Raw genomic sequence first — 12,264 nt, 5'->3', positions numbered from 1 at the left:
AGGTCTTTTTTAAAGGGGCTGTCAAGAACCTATCCAACACCCCCATGCAGTAGCATAGCTACCAGGGGGGCAGAGGGGGCCATCGCCCTGGGCCCCGCGCTCTGAGGGGGCCCACCCAGAGCTACACTACTGTAACGGCGTGTGCACAGCGCTCCGATACAGTTACATTCTGCGGCAGAGCAGGGAGAATCGATCTCCCTGAAATGCCGCCCGGCCGATATGTGGTCCCTGAGCAGGCGGGGGGGGGGGGCCCGGTGCCAGCAGTGGGCCCCCGCCTGTCATCGCAGGTTCAGCTGTAGCAGCTACATGCCGATACAGCTGACCGCATTGATGAGAGGAGCGTAACGCTCCCTCTCCTATCATCCCTGTTAGCGTCTGACGACACCGACACTGACAGGGGGTGTGATGACATCACTACCTGGCACCCGCGGTCCAGAGATGAGCGAGCGCTCGGAGCAGCGAAGGAGCCAGGAAGAAGAGAGGTGAGTATTTTTATTGGTACTGCCTTATACTACAGAATCTGCCTATGGGGGGTCTGCCTTATACTGCAGAGTCTGCCTATGGGGGTGGGTCTGCCTTATACTACAGAGTCTGCCTATGGGGTGGTCTGCCTTATACTACAGAGTCTGCCTATGGCGTGGGTCTGCCTTATACTACAGTCTGCCTATGGGGGGTGCCTTATACTACAGTCTGCCTATGGGGTGGTCTGCCTTATACTATAGAGTCTGCCTATGGGGGTCTGCCTTATACTACAGAGTCTGCCTATGGGGGGCTGCCTTATACTACAGAGTCTGCCTATGGGATGTGGGTCTGCCTTATACTACAGAGTCTGCCTATGGGGGGTCTGCCTTATACTACAGAGTCTGCCTATGGGGGGCTGCCTTATACTACAGAGTCTTCCTATGGGATGTGGGTCTGCCTTATACTACAGAGTCTGCCTATGGGGGTCTGCCTTATACTAGAGTCTGCCTATGGGGGCTGCCTTATACAGTCTGCGTATGGGGGGCTGCCTTATACTAGAGTCTGCCTATGGGGGGCTGCCTTATACTACAGAGTCTTCCTATGGGATGTGGGTCTGCCTTATACTACAGAGTCTGCCTATGGGGGGCTGCCTTATACTACAGAGTCTTCCTATGGGATGTGGGTCTGCCTTATACTACAGAGTCTGCCTATGGGGGGTCTGCCTTATACTAGAGTCTGCCTATGGGGGCTGCCTTATACAGTCTGCGTATGGGGGGCTGCCTTATACTACAGAGTCTGCCTATGGGGGGCTGCCTTATACTAGAGTCTGCCTATGGGAGGGTTGGGTCTGCCTTAAACTACAGTCTGCCTATGGGGGGCTGTAGTATACTACAGAGTCTGCCTATGGGGGGTGGGTCTGCCTTATACTACAGAGTCTGCCTATGGGGGGCTGACATACTACAGAGTCTGCCTATGGTGGGGGCTGCCTTATACTACTGATAGAAATTAGCAAAATGAGGAGGAGCTGGTGATCCACAGTGTTGAATGCTACAGAGAGATCCAAGAGAATCAGCAGGGGGTAGTGACCATTAGATTTAGCCGTTTAGACCATTTAGATTTAGCCATTAGTAAACCATTAGATACTTTAGTGAGGGCAGTATCAGTAGAGTGTAATGAGCGGAAACCAGATTGTAAAGGGAGAAAATTTCCTGTTGGATATGGTCAAATTATTTTTTGAAATAAATGCCTTTTGGATTTTCTCCACAGACATTTGGTACACCTGGAACACCACTGTAGGAAACGTGTTTGCAGCGTGTGCCAGGGTTATCTGTCTGTGGCGAGTTGTTCTATTTGTAGGAGGTGCACACGGCGCTCCCGCATAGCGTTCTGCTTTGGTGCCAGTGGCTGCTTAATGCTTGTAAGCAGTGCATGGCAGGGACATCATGCGCTGCTCTCAAGCAGAGCTAGCACAGCTGCCAGAATACTCTCTGGGACTGTTCATCGTAGAGAGCGGTGAGTATCCATTCCTCTTCAGTTGCGCACTGTCAGCCGCCTGCTTTCTGCTGCTGCCGGTGGTCATGTGTGCTGATACTTGAGAAATGAATACTCATTTCTCTTAAGTATCGGCACACGTGACCGCCGGCAGCAGCAGGAAGGCTCCGACTGACAGTGTGCGCTACTGAAGAGGAATGGATATTTACCCCTGTCTGGGATGAACATTCCCGGTGAGTATTCTAGCAGCTGTGCTCTGCTTGTGAGCAGCGCATGACATCCCTGCCATGCGCTGCTTACAAGCATTAAGCAGCTGCTGGCACCGGAGCAGGACGCTGCGAGGGAGCACCGTGTAGGTGAGTGTAATTTTTTTTTTAATCTTTCCTGATGGGGCCAATTATAAAAGAAAAAGGATGGGATCAACATTCCAGGAACAGGATGGGGCCAATTATACCAGAAAAATTAATATGAATTGCCCTCCATACCCATGGGCGTGGAATGCAGTGCATATTTATTTCTCTTTAGCAGCGGCACAGGAGTTAGGCTACTTTCATACTTCCGTCGGTACGGGGCCGTCGCAAACCATCGGCCCGATGTACGACGGATGTTGTGCTAAATTTAGCACAACGTGGGCAGCAGATGCAGTTTTACAACACATCCGCTGCCCAGTGTGATGAGCGGGGAGTTCGGGCCGCGCATGCACGGTTGGAAATGGTGACACGTCGCGCAAAAAAACGTTACATTGAACATTTTTTTGCGCGTCGCGTCCGCCAAAACACGACGCATCCGTCGCACGACGTATGCGACATGTGCCCATCCGTCGCTTATTCAAGTCTATGGGCAAAAAAAAAGCATCCTGCAAGCACATTTGCAGGATCTGTTTTTTGCCCATAACGACAGATTGCGACAGAGGGCAAAAAGACTGAAGTGTGAAAGTAGCCTTTGCCGGAGCCGCCGGCTACAGTCTCCTGTGACCCGATGCTCTATCGAAACTCCTCCCCCACCTCCCCACCACAGCCAGAGCCCATACATCCGGCCTATAAGACGCACCCCCCATTTTCCTCCACATTTTTGGAGGAAAAAAGTGCGTCTTATTGTCCGAAAAATACGGTAAGCTGTGAAAGGCAGAACAAGGAGGTTATGAGATGAAAGAGAAGTGGAAGATGGGGAGAAGGGATCACCAATGGGAATGTTAAAGTCTCTCATGATTAGGGTGGGGATGTCACAGGATAGAAAATGTGGAAGCCAGGTGACAAAGTGATCTGGGAACGGACATGAGGGGCCCAGTAGACAATACACATCTGCCACTTGAAGGGAGAATGGGCTGTAGAATCTGACAGCGAGGACCTCAAAAGAAAGGAAGATAAGTGAGGGAACTTGGGGGGATAACCTGGAAGGTACATTTGGGTGACAGGAGCAGACCAACACCACCACCTGGCCTGTTTTCAGATCTCGGGGTATGAGAGAAATGTAGGCCTCAATATGAGAGAGCAGCAGCGGTGGTGTCTGACTGCTGGATCCAGGTTTCAGCATAGCTCCCAACCGTCCCTCATTGTGCGGGACTGTCCCGGTTTTGAGCCTTTGCCCCACTCTCCCGCACGGGACGCTCTGATCCCGCAGACAGCAGGAGTGAGAAGCAGCCGACAAGCCCCCTTGTGTTAAGCCATGCCCCGGGCCCTTACCCTTCCATATGGCTGCCTGCTTTCTGCGCACAGGACCTGTGATGAGGTCACAGGAGGGGAGGAGTCAGGGGTCACATGATCGGGACCTCCGTGGGTTGCAGGACTCGGCTGTGCTGGTTGCTGGATGAGGTAAGTAATGCCTTGTGTGGGGTCAGGAGGTGTACAGTGTGGATGTAGCAGAGCCGTGTGTGTGTGAGGTGTATGGAGCGGAGCCGTGTGTGTGCGAGGTGTATGGAGCGAAGCCGTGTGTGTACGAGGTGTATGGAGCGGAGCCGTGTGTGTACGAGGTGTATGGAGCGGAGCCGTGTGTGTATGAGGTGTATGGAGCGGAGCCGTGTGTGTATGAGGTGTATGGAGCGGAGCAGTGTGTATGAGGTGTATGGAGCGGAGCAATGTGTGTATGAGGTGTATGGAGCGGAGCAATGTGTGTACGAGGTGTATGGAGCGGAGCAATGTATGTACGAGGTGTATGGAGCGGAGCAGTGTGTGTACGAGGTGTATGGAGCGGAGCAGTGTGTGTACGAGGTGTATGGAGCGGAGCCGTGTGTGTACGAGGTGTATGGAGCGGAGCCGTGTGTGTACGAGGTGTATGGAGCAGAGCCGTGTGTGTACGAGGTGTATGGAGCGGAGCCGTGTGTGTACGAGGTGTATGGAGCGGAGCCGTGTGTGTGCGAGGTGTATGGAGCGGAGCCGTGTGTGTGCGAGGTGTGTGGAGCGGAGCCGTGTGTGTGCGAGGTGTGTGGAGCGGAGCCGTGTGTGTGCGAGGTGTGTGGAGCGGAGCCGTGTGTGTGCGAGGTGTATGGAGCGGAGCCGTGTGTGTGCGAGGTGTATGGAGCGGAGCCGTGTGTGCGAGGTGTATGGAGCGGAGCCGTGTGTGTATGAGGTGTATGGAGCGGAGCCGTGTGTGTATGAGGTGTATGGAGCGGAGCCGTGTGTGTATGAGGTGTATGGAGCGGAGCTGTGTGTGTATGAGGTGTATGGAGCGGAGCCGTGTGTGTATGAGGTGTATGGAGCGGAGCCATGTGTATGGAGCGGAGCTGAGTGTGTGCGAGGTGTATGGAGCGGAGCCGTGTGTGTGCGAGGTGTATGGAGCGGAGCCGTGTGTGCGAGGTGTATGGAGCGGAGCCGTGTGTGTATGAGGTGTATGGAGCGGAGCCGTGTGTGTATGAGGTGTATGGAGCGGAGCCGTGTGTGTATGAGGTGTATGGAGCGGAGCTGTGTGTGTATGAGGTGTATGGAGCGGAGCCGTGTGTGTATGAGGTGTATGGAGCGGAGCCATGTGTATGGAGCGGAGCTGAATGTGTACGAGGTGTATGGAGCAGAGCCGTGTGTGTACGAAGTGTATGGAGCGGAGCTGAATGTGTACGAGGTGTATGGAGTGGAGCTGAATGTGTACGAGGTGTACGGAGCGGAGACGCGTGTGTACGAGGTGTATGGAGCGGAGCGCGTGTGTACGGAGCGCAGCCGCGTATGTAGGAGTAGCTATGTGTGACCATTATATGGTACAAAGTATCATGTGCGGCCATTATACAGTATGGAGCATCATGTGGGGCCATTATACAGTATGGAGCATCATGTGCGGTCATTATACAGTATGGAGCATCATGTGTGGTCATTATACAGTATGGAGTATCATGTGTGGTCATTATATAGTATGGAGCATCATGTGTGGTCATTATACAGTATGGAACACTGTGCGGCCATTTTACAGTATGGAGCATCCTGTGCAGCCAATATACAGTATGGAGCATCATGTGCAGTCATTATACAGTATGGAGCATCATGTGCGGTCATTATACAGTATGGAGCATCATGTGTGGTCATTATACAGTATGGAGCATCATGTGTGGTCATTATACAGTATGGAGCACTGTGGCCATTATACAGTATGGAGCATCATGTGCAGCCAATATACAGTATGGAGCATCATGTGCAGTCATTATACAGTATGGAGCATCATGTGCTGCCATTATACAGTATGGAGCATCATGTGCAGCCAATATACAGTATGGAGCATCATGTGCTGCCATTATACAGTATGGAGCATCATGTGCGGTCATTATGCAGTATGGAGCGTCATGTGTGCCCATTATACAGTATGGAGCATCATGTGCGGTCATTATACAGTATGGAGAATCATGTGCAGTCATTATACAGTATGGAGTATCATGTGTGGCCATTATACAGTATGGAGCATCATGTGCAGCCAATATACAGTATGGAGCATCATGTGCAGTCATACAGTATGGAGCATCATGTGCGGTCATTATACAGTATGGAGCATCATGTGCGGTCATTATACAGTATGGAGCATCATGTGTGGCCATTATACAGTATGGAGCACTGTGTGGCCATATTTTTTTGTTTAGAATTATTGTATATGAAAGTGTGATCAGCAGTGCTAAGTGGGTGTGGTTGGGATGTGGATATGGGTGTGACTAATTATGAATGGGTGTGGTCAGAGGCGTGGCCTAAAATTTGCTGCGCCGCAAACTTTGTCCCTCTTTCCCGTCTTCAAAAGTTGGGAGGTATGTTTCAGTAAGCGCTAAAAGGTAAGGTTACTTTTGTATACTTACTATTCTCAGGTGCTGCAGATCAGCTCCTACTGAAATGAATGGAAGCTGTGCTTCAGCGGCCAAGAAAGGCCAATTGGCAGGGTGCATGCTCCAAACACTGTGAACATCCGCCCACCACAGGAGCTGCAGACCGTGGACAGTCTGTAAAGATAGGGCACTTTTTTGGCCTGTCAGTAAAGAAATATACAGATTTTTTTACTACTGTAATCATCACCACTTTACAGTGAATACAGCTGATGCCTTCATATCAGAATTATGGGCTGAGTAATGATTTATTATGGTTTTCCAATGTGTCAGCAAAAAATATTGTCTGTCTGTGATTTTTTGATAAGCTGTCCAAAGAAAATATAACGTCAAGTTGACAACCCTGCCTGATATTGATGACCTATCTTTTGGATACAATTTACAGTTGTAGGCCAATTTGAGCACCCATATTATGGATGCAAGTCTGAATCTGGCCTTCTAGTTGCAGCCTGATGTGTGAGTGATACGTGTCGCAGGCTGGCATCCTCTCCTACTGCCGTTTGACAGATTTCTCAGACAATAAAAAAAAAAAAAAAAATAGCACTGCCCTAGTCTGGTCGTCCATGGCAGTCAGTCTCCACTCCTACAGCTGGGATCCTGGACACTTCAGTTGGTCACTAAGCACCATGTTGTGCAATGTTCATACATACAGGTTTGGTTGCATTTGTTTCTGCATGAAAAACTGAGGCTATGGCAAGGAAACTTTAATGTAAAATATGCATGTTCTTCATGTATTTTTTGTTTGTGCTAAGCAAATTTGATCTCAATGGGGAAAAAAAATGCAGTAAAAACTGAGAATTTACAATGCTGTATGTAAAAAAAAAAAATTGCATTGCACAATATAAAAAAAAACCTGCATTAAAAGATGCAGAATGAATGTCAATAAATGCAGATTTCAGATGCTGCATTGCAAAGTGGTTAAAAAAGAGCAGCATAAATTATAATCTGCACCACTGATCAATCTGTTGGGTCCATGGTATGGGTGAGGTTTGGTAATATTGCAATCATTTTGCTGATTCTGTAATACTCTGCAGATTTTAGGCCTTGAAATCTAGATCCAACATAATGTAAGAATAGAGACCCTGATTCCAGCTATATGTCCTTTAGCATGTCGTTTTGCTGATTAAATACAAATCAGTATTTTATCAGCAGGAGATCACCACTACAGGACATCTGGCCATATGCATCCTGGTCCAACCATGCTCCCAGAACTTATGAGCAGCTATCACTATACAATGTACACAGAAAGCTGTGGTGTGGATGGGATTATACACAGCTCATCAACTGAGCTCTGCTAGATCTGCAGCAGAGAATACAGATTCTGTAATAACTGCTGCACCAAGTAAACTATGATATATCGCTGTCTCGGCCCCTAACCCATCTCGTCAGCCTAAACTTCTGGTACAATCCCTTCTGCTTCCCCTCAATAAAACATCCTTTGACCCAACCTCTGTATCCAGCTATCACCCCATACCGCTACTCCCGTTCGCCTCCAAACTCCTTGAACAGAATGTCCATGGCTGAACTTTCCTCCCATCTAACTCACTCTTTGAAGACCTACAATCTGGCTTCTGTTCCCAAGATCCCACCAAAACTGCCCTGACCAAAATACTAACTTCCTGCATTTGTTTTTACTCCACTAGTTCCTCTATAGCATGTCTTTTCAAAATGTTAGAAGGGTAAAATCATTGCAGCTAAATCAAGGATTTTTATCCTCTTGGTACAAACTAATGTTAGTTTTCGGTCGGAATTTAGCATGGTTTGCATGTCATGGATCCTAGAACATGCTTGGTCATGAAAAAGAATGTTATTCTGAAGAAGAAGAAGAAGAAAAAAAAAACATGTTTTCCTATAGCCTTGTAGGAAGTGTTTCTTGCAGAAAGAATGTCATTTTAAATTAAAAAAAAAAGTAACAAGTGAACGAGCCTTGAGATTCTGAAGTGTCCTGTATGTTAATTTAGAATTCCATGTCACACATTGTATGCAGGCAAGGCAGAATTTTAACACAGATATGGGAACCCTAGTGGAGTGATGCCAACCCTCACCATCCTGGAAAACACTGAGGCACTTCTCAACTTTTCCAAGTCAGGGTTGGGTTATTAAAAAAAAAACAAAACTAAAAATGTCAACATCCGATGATCCCCCAGGGCACCATCAAGTCAATCAAATGGATAGAACATGGTACCACAACAAACCTGCCAAAAGAGGGCAGCCCTCAAACTCTCAGCCTGGGCAAGGAGGGCATTAATCAGAGAGGCAGCACAGATCAAATGTAACTGAAGTAGCTGCAAAGTTCCCAAGCAGAGACTGGAGTTCTGTCCAATCACAAAAAGCCATACAGTTCATAGAGGTGAGAGTACAAAAGTAAACTTTTTGAACAAGGTAAACATGTCCGACGCCGAACAAAGCATCTCATCACCCCAAGAACAACATCCCCACAGTGAAACATGGTGGTAGCATCATGCTGTAAGGATTTTTTTTTGGCAACAGGGACAGGAAAAATGGTCCAGGAAAAATGGTCCGAGTCGAAGGGAAGATGGATGGTGCCAAATACAGGGATATTCTTGATCAAGACTTGTTTCAGTCTATCAGTCATTTGAAACTAGGATGGAGGTTCATCTTCCAATAAAACAATGACCCTAAACAAACTGATAAAGAAACACTTGAGTGGTTTAAGAGGAAACGTGTAAATGTTTTGGAGTTGTCAAGTCATAGCCCAAACTTTAATCCAATTGAGAATCTGTGGTCATACTTGACGATTGCTGTTCAGAGGAAACCATCTAACCTGAAGGAGCTGCAGCAGTTTTGCTTTGAGGAATGGGCAAAAATCCCAGTGGCAATATGTGGAAAGCTCAGACTTATCCAAAGTGACTTGTAGATGCAAGAGGAGGCTTTACAAAGTACTGATTTTAGGGGGAGGAGGGGTGAATACATATGCACATGCCAATTTGTAGTTATTTGATCCAATATATATTTTTCTAATTTCACTTCAACTTACACTATTTAGTGCTGATGCATTACAAAAATATGTACACAAAAGGTTGTAATGCAAAAGAATGGGTAAAAAGCTGGGGGGGGGGGGGGGCGATTACTTTCACAAGCCACTGTGTATAAGTAATATAAATATTATTCGCAAGCCACTGTGTAAAACATATATTATTTATACACAGTGGCTTGTGAACGTATTCCCGCCCTTGCCTTTTTACCTTCTGTTGGTTACGTGAAGTGAGAAACCTGGGCATAAATTAAATTAATTGGAGATATGTATATTATACACTGCTCAAAAAAATAAAGGGAACACTTAGGCTATGTGCACACTTTGCGGATTCGTGTGTGGATTTTTCCGCACTGCGTTTTACCTGCAGATTAACTGCGGATTTCCAGCGTTTTTGTGCGGATTTCACCTGCGTTTTACCACCTGCGGATTCCTTTACAGGCACAGGTGTAAAACGCTGCGGAATCCGCACAAAGAATTGAAATGCTGCGAAAAAGTTTCAGAGGGGTATTTCCCGCACCATGGGCACTGCAAATTTGGTTTTCCATAGGTTTATGTGGTACTGTAAACCACATAGAAAACTGTTGCAAATCTGCAGAGGCCAATCCGTTGCGGATCCGCAGCCAAATCTGCAACTTGTACACATAGCCTTAAGCAATATAACTCCAAGTAAATCAAACTTCTGTGACAATTTCACATGCTGTTGTGCAAATGGAATAGATAACAGATGTAAATTATTGGCAGTTATCAAGACACTCAAAGGAGTGGTTCTGCAGGTGGGACCACAGACCACATCTCAGTACCAATGCTTTCTGGCTGATGTTTTGGTCACTTTTGAATGTTGGTTGTGCTTTCACACTCGTGGTAGCATGAGACGGACTCTACAACCCACACAAGTGGCTCAGGTAGTGCAGCTCATCTATGATGCCACATCAATGCGAGCTGTGGCAAGAAGGTTTGCTGTGTGTCAGCATAGTGTCCAGAGGCTGGAGGCACTACCAGGAGACAGGTCAGTACACTAGGAGCCATGGAGGGGGCCGTAAGAGGGCAACAACCCAGCAGCAGTACCGCTACCTCAGCCTTTGTGCAAGGAGGAACAGGAGGAGCACTGCCAGAGCCCTGCAAAATGACCTCCAGCAGGCCACAAATGTGCACGTGTCTGCACAAACGGTTAGAAAACGACTCCATGAGGATGGTCTGAGTGCCTGACGTCCACAGATGGGGATTGTGCTCACAGCCCAACACGTGAAGGATCTTTGGCATTTGCCACAGAACACCAGGATTGGCAAATTCGCCACCAGCACCCTGTGCTCTTCACAGATGAAAGCAGGTTCACACTGAGCACATTTGACAGTCTGGAGATGCCGTGGAGAGCGATCTGCTGCCTGCAACACCCTTCAGCATGACCGGTTTGGCAGTGGGTCAATAGTGGTGTGGGGTGGCATTTCTTTGGAGGGCCGCACAGCCCTCCATGTGCTCGCCAGAGGTAGCCTGACTGCCATTAGGTACAGAGATGAGATCCTCAGACCCCTTGTGAGACCATATGCTGGTGCAGTTGGCCCTGGGTTCCTCCTAATGCAGGACAATGCCAGACCTCATGTGGCTGGAGTGTGTCAGCAGTTCCTGCAAGATGAAGGCATTAAAGCTATGGACTGGCCCGCCCGTTCCCCAGATCTGAATCCGATTGAACACATCTGGGACATCATGTCTCGCACCATCCACCAACGTCACCTTGCACCATAGCCTGTCCAGGAGTTGGCAGATGCTTTAGCCCAGGTCTGGGAGGAGATCCCTCAGGAGACCATCCGCACCCTCATCAGGAGCATGCCCAGGTATTGTAGGGAGATCGTACAGGCACGTGGAGGCCACACACTACTGAACATCATTTCCTTGTCTTGAGGCATTTCCACTGAAGTTGGATCAACCTGTAACTTCATTTTCCACTTTGATTTTGAGCATCATTCCAACTCCAGACCTCTGTGGGATATTAGATGTGACTTACGTTGACCATTTTTAGGTTTTATTGTTCTCAACACATTCCACTATGTAATGAATAAAGGTTTACAACTGGAATATTTCAGTGACATCTAGGATGTGGAATTTTAGTGTTCCCTTTATTTTTTTGAGCAGTGTACATACATATGCAGTAGAGTTCAAAAACATTAGCTAATCACAAAATATTTACTAGTTTTTACGTCCATGAATTGGGCACACTTCTAATTCAAAACATGGAGAAATGTATGCAAGTTTAACTACTTTGCAGAAAAAAAAATACTAGGCTGTTCAAAAAAAAAAAAAAATAGTATCTGCATTTGTCTTTACAAACTGAAGATATGTACTTTTTTGTGGATTTAGTATTTCTGCGAATCACTAACCTAATATTTAGTTGTATATCCACAATTTTTTTAGAACTGCTTCACATCTATGTTGCATAGTCAACCAATTTCTGGCAGCTGTCACCTGTTATTCCAGCCCAGGATGCTTGGACTACATCCCACAATTTGACATTTGATGGCATTCAGTCAGAAACAAAATTTTTTTAATGTCACTCTACAAGTGTTCTATCGGATTAAGGTCCAGGGATTGGCCATTCCATAACCTCAATTATGTTAGACTGGAACCAAGATTTTGCTCGTTTACTGGGGTGTTTAGGCTTGTTGTCTTGTTGAAACACCCATTTCAAGGGCATATCCTCTCCAGACTAAGGCAACATGACCTCTTCCAGTATTTTAAATATATACAAACTGGTCCATGATCCCTGGAATGCAGTGAAGAGGTCTGGCACCATAGAAAGAGAAACATGCCCATATCACAATGTTTGCAACACCATGCTTCACTGTCTTCAGAGTGTACCATGGCTGGTCTGGTGAACTGTCTGGGGCTCTTGGACCCAAAAAACAAAATTTTACTTTCATCAGTCCACAATGTTTCTCCATTTCTCTTTAGGCTTTGCGGGGCTTCTTGCTTCTTCAGGCATCTTCTAACTGTCACAGTACTCACAGGTAACTTGAGACTGTCTTTGATCATCCTGGAG

This window comes from Ranitomeya variabilis, chromosome 5 (assembly GCF_051348905.1).
Source record: "Ranitomeya variabilis isolate aRanVar5 chromosome 5, aRanVar5.hap1, whole genome shotgun sequence".
Lineage (NCBI taxonomy): Eukaryota > Metazoa > Chordata > Amphibia > Anura > Dendrobatidae > Ranitomeya > Ranitomeya variabilis.
This window is presented reverse-complemented; position numbering follows the sequence as displayed.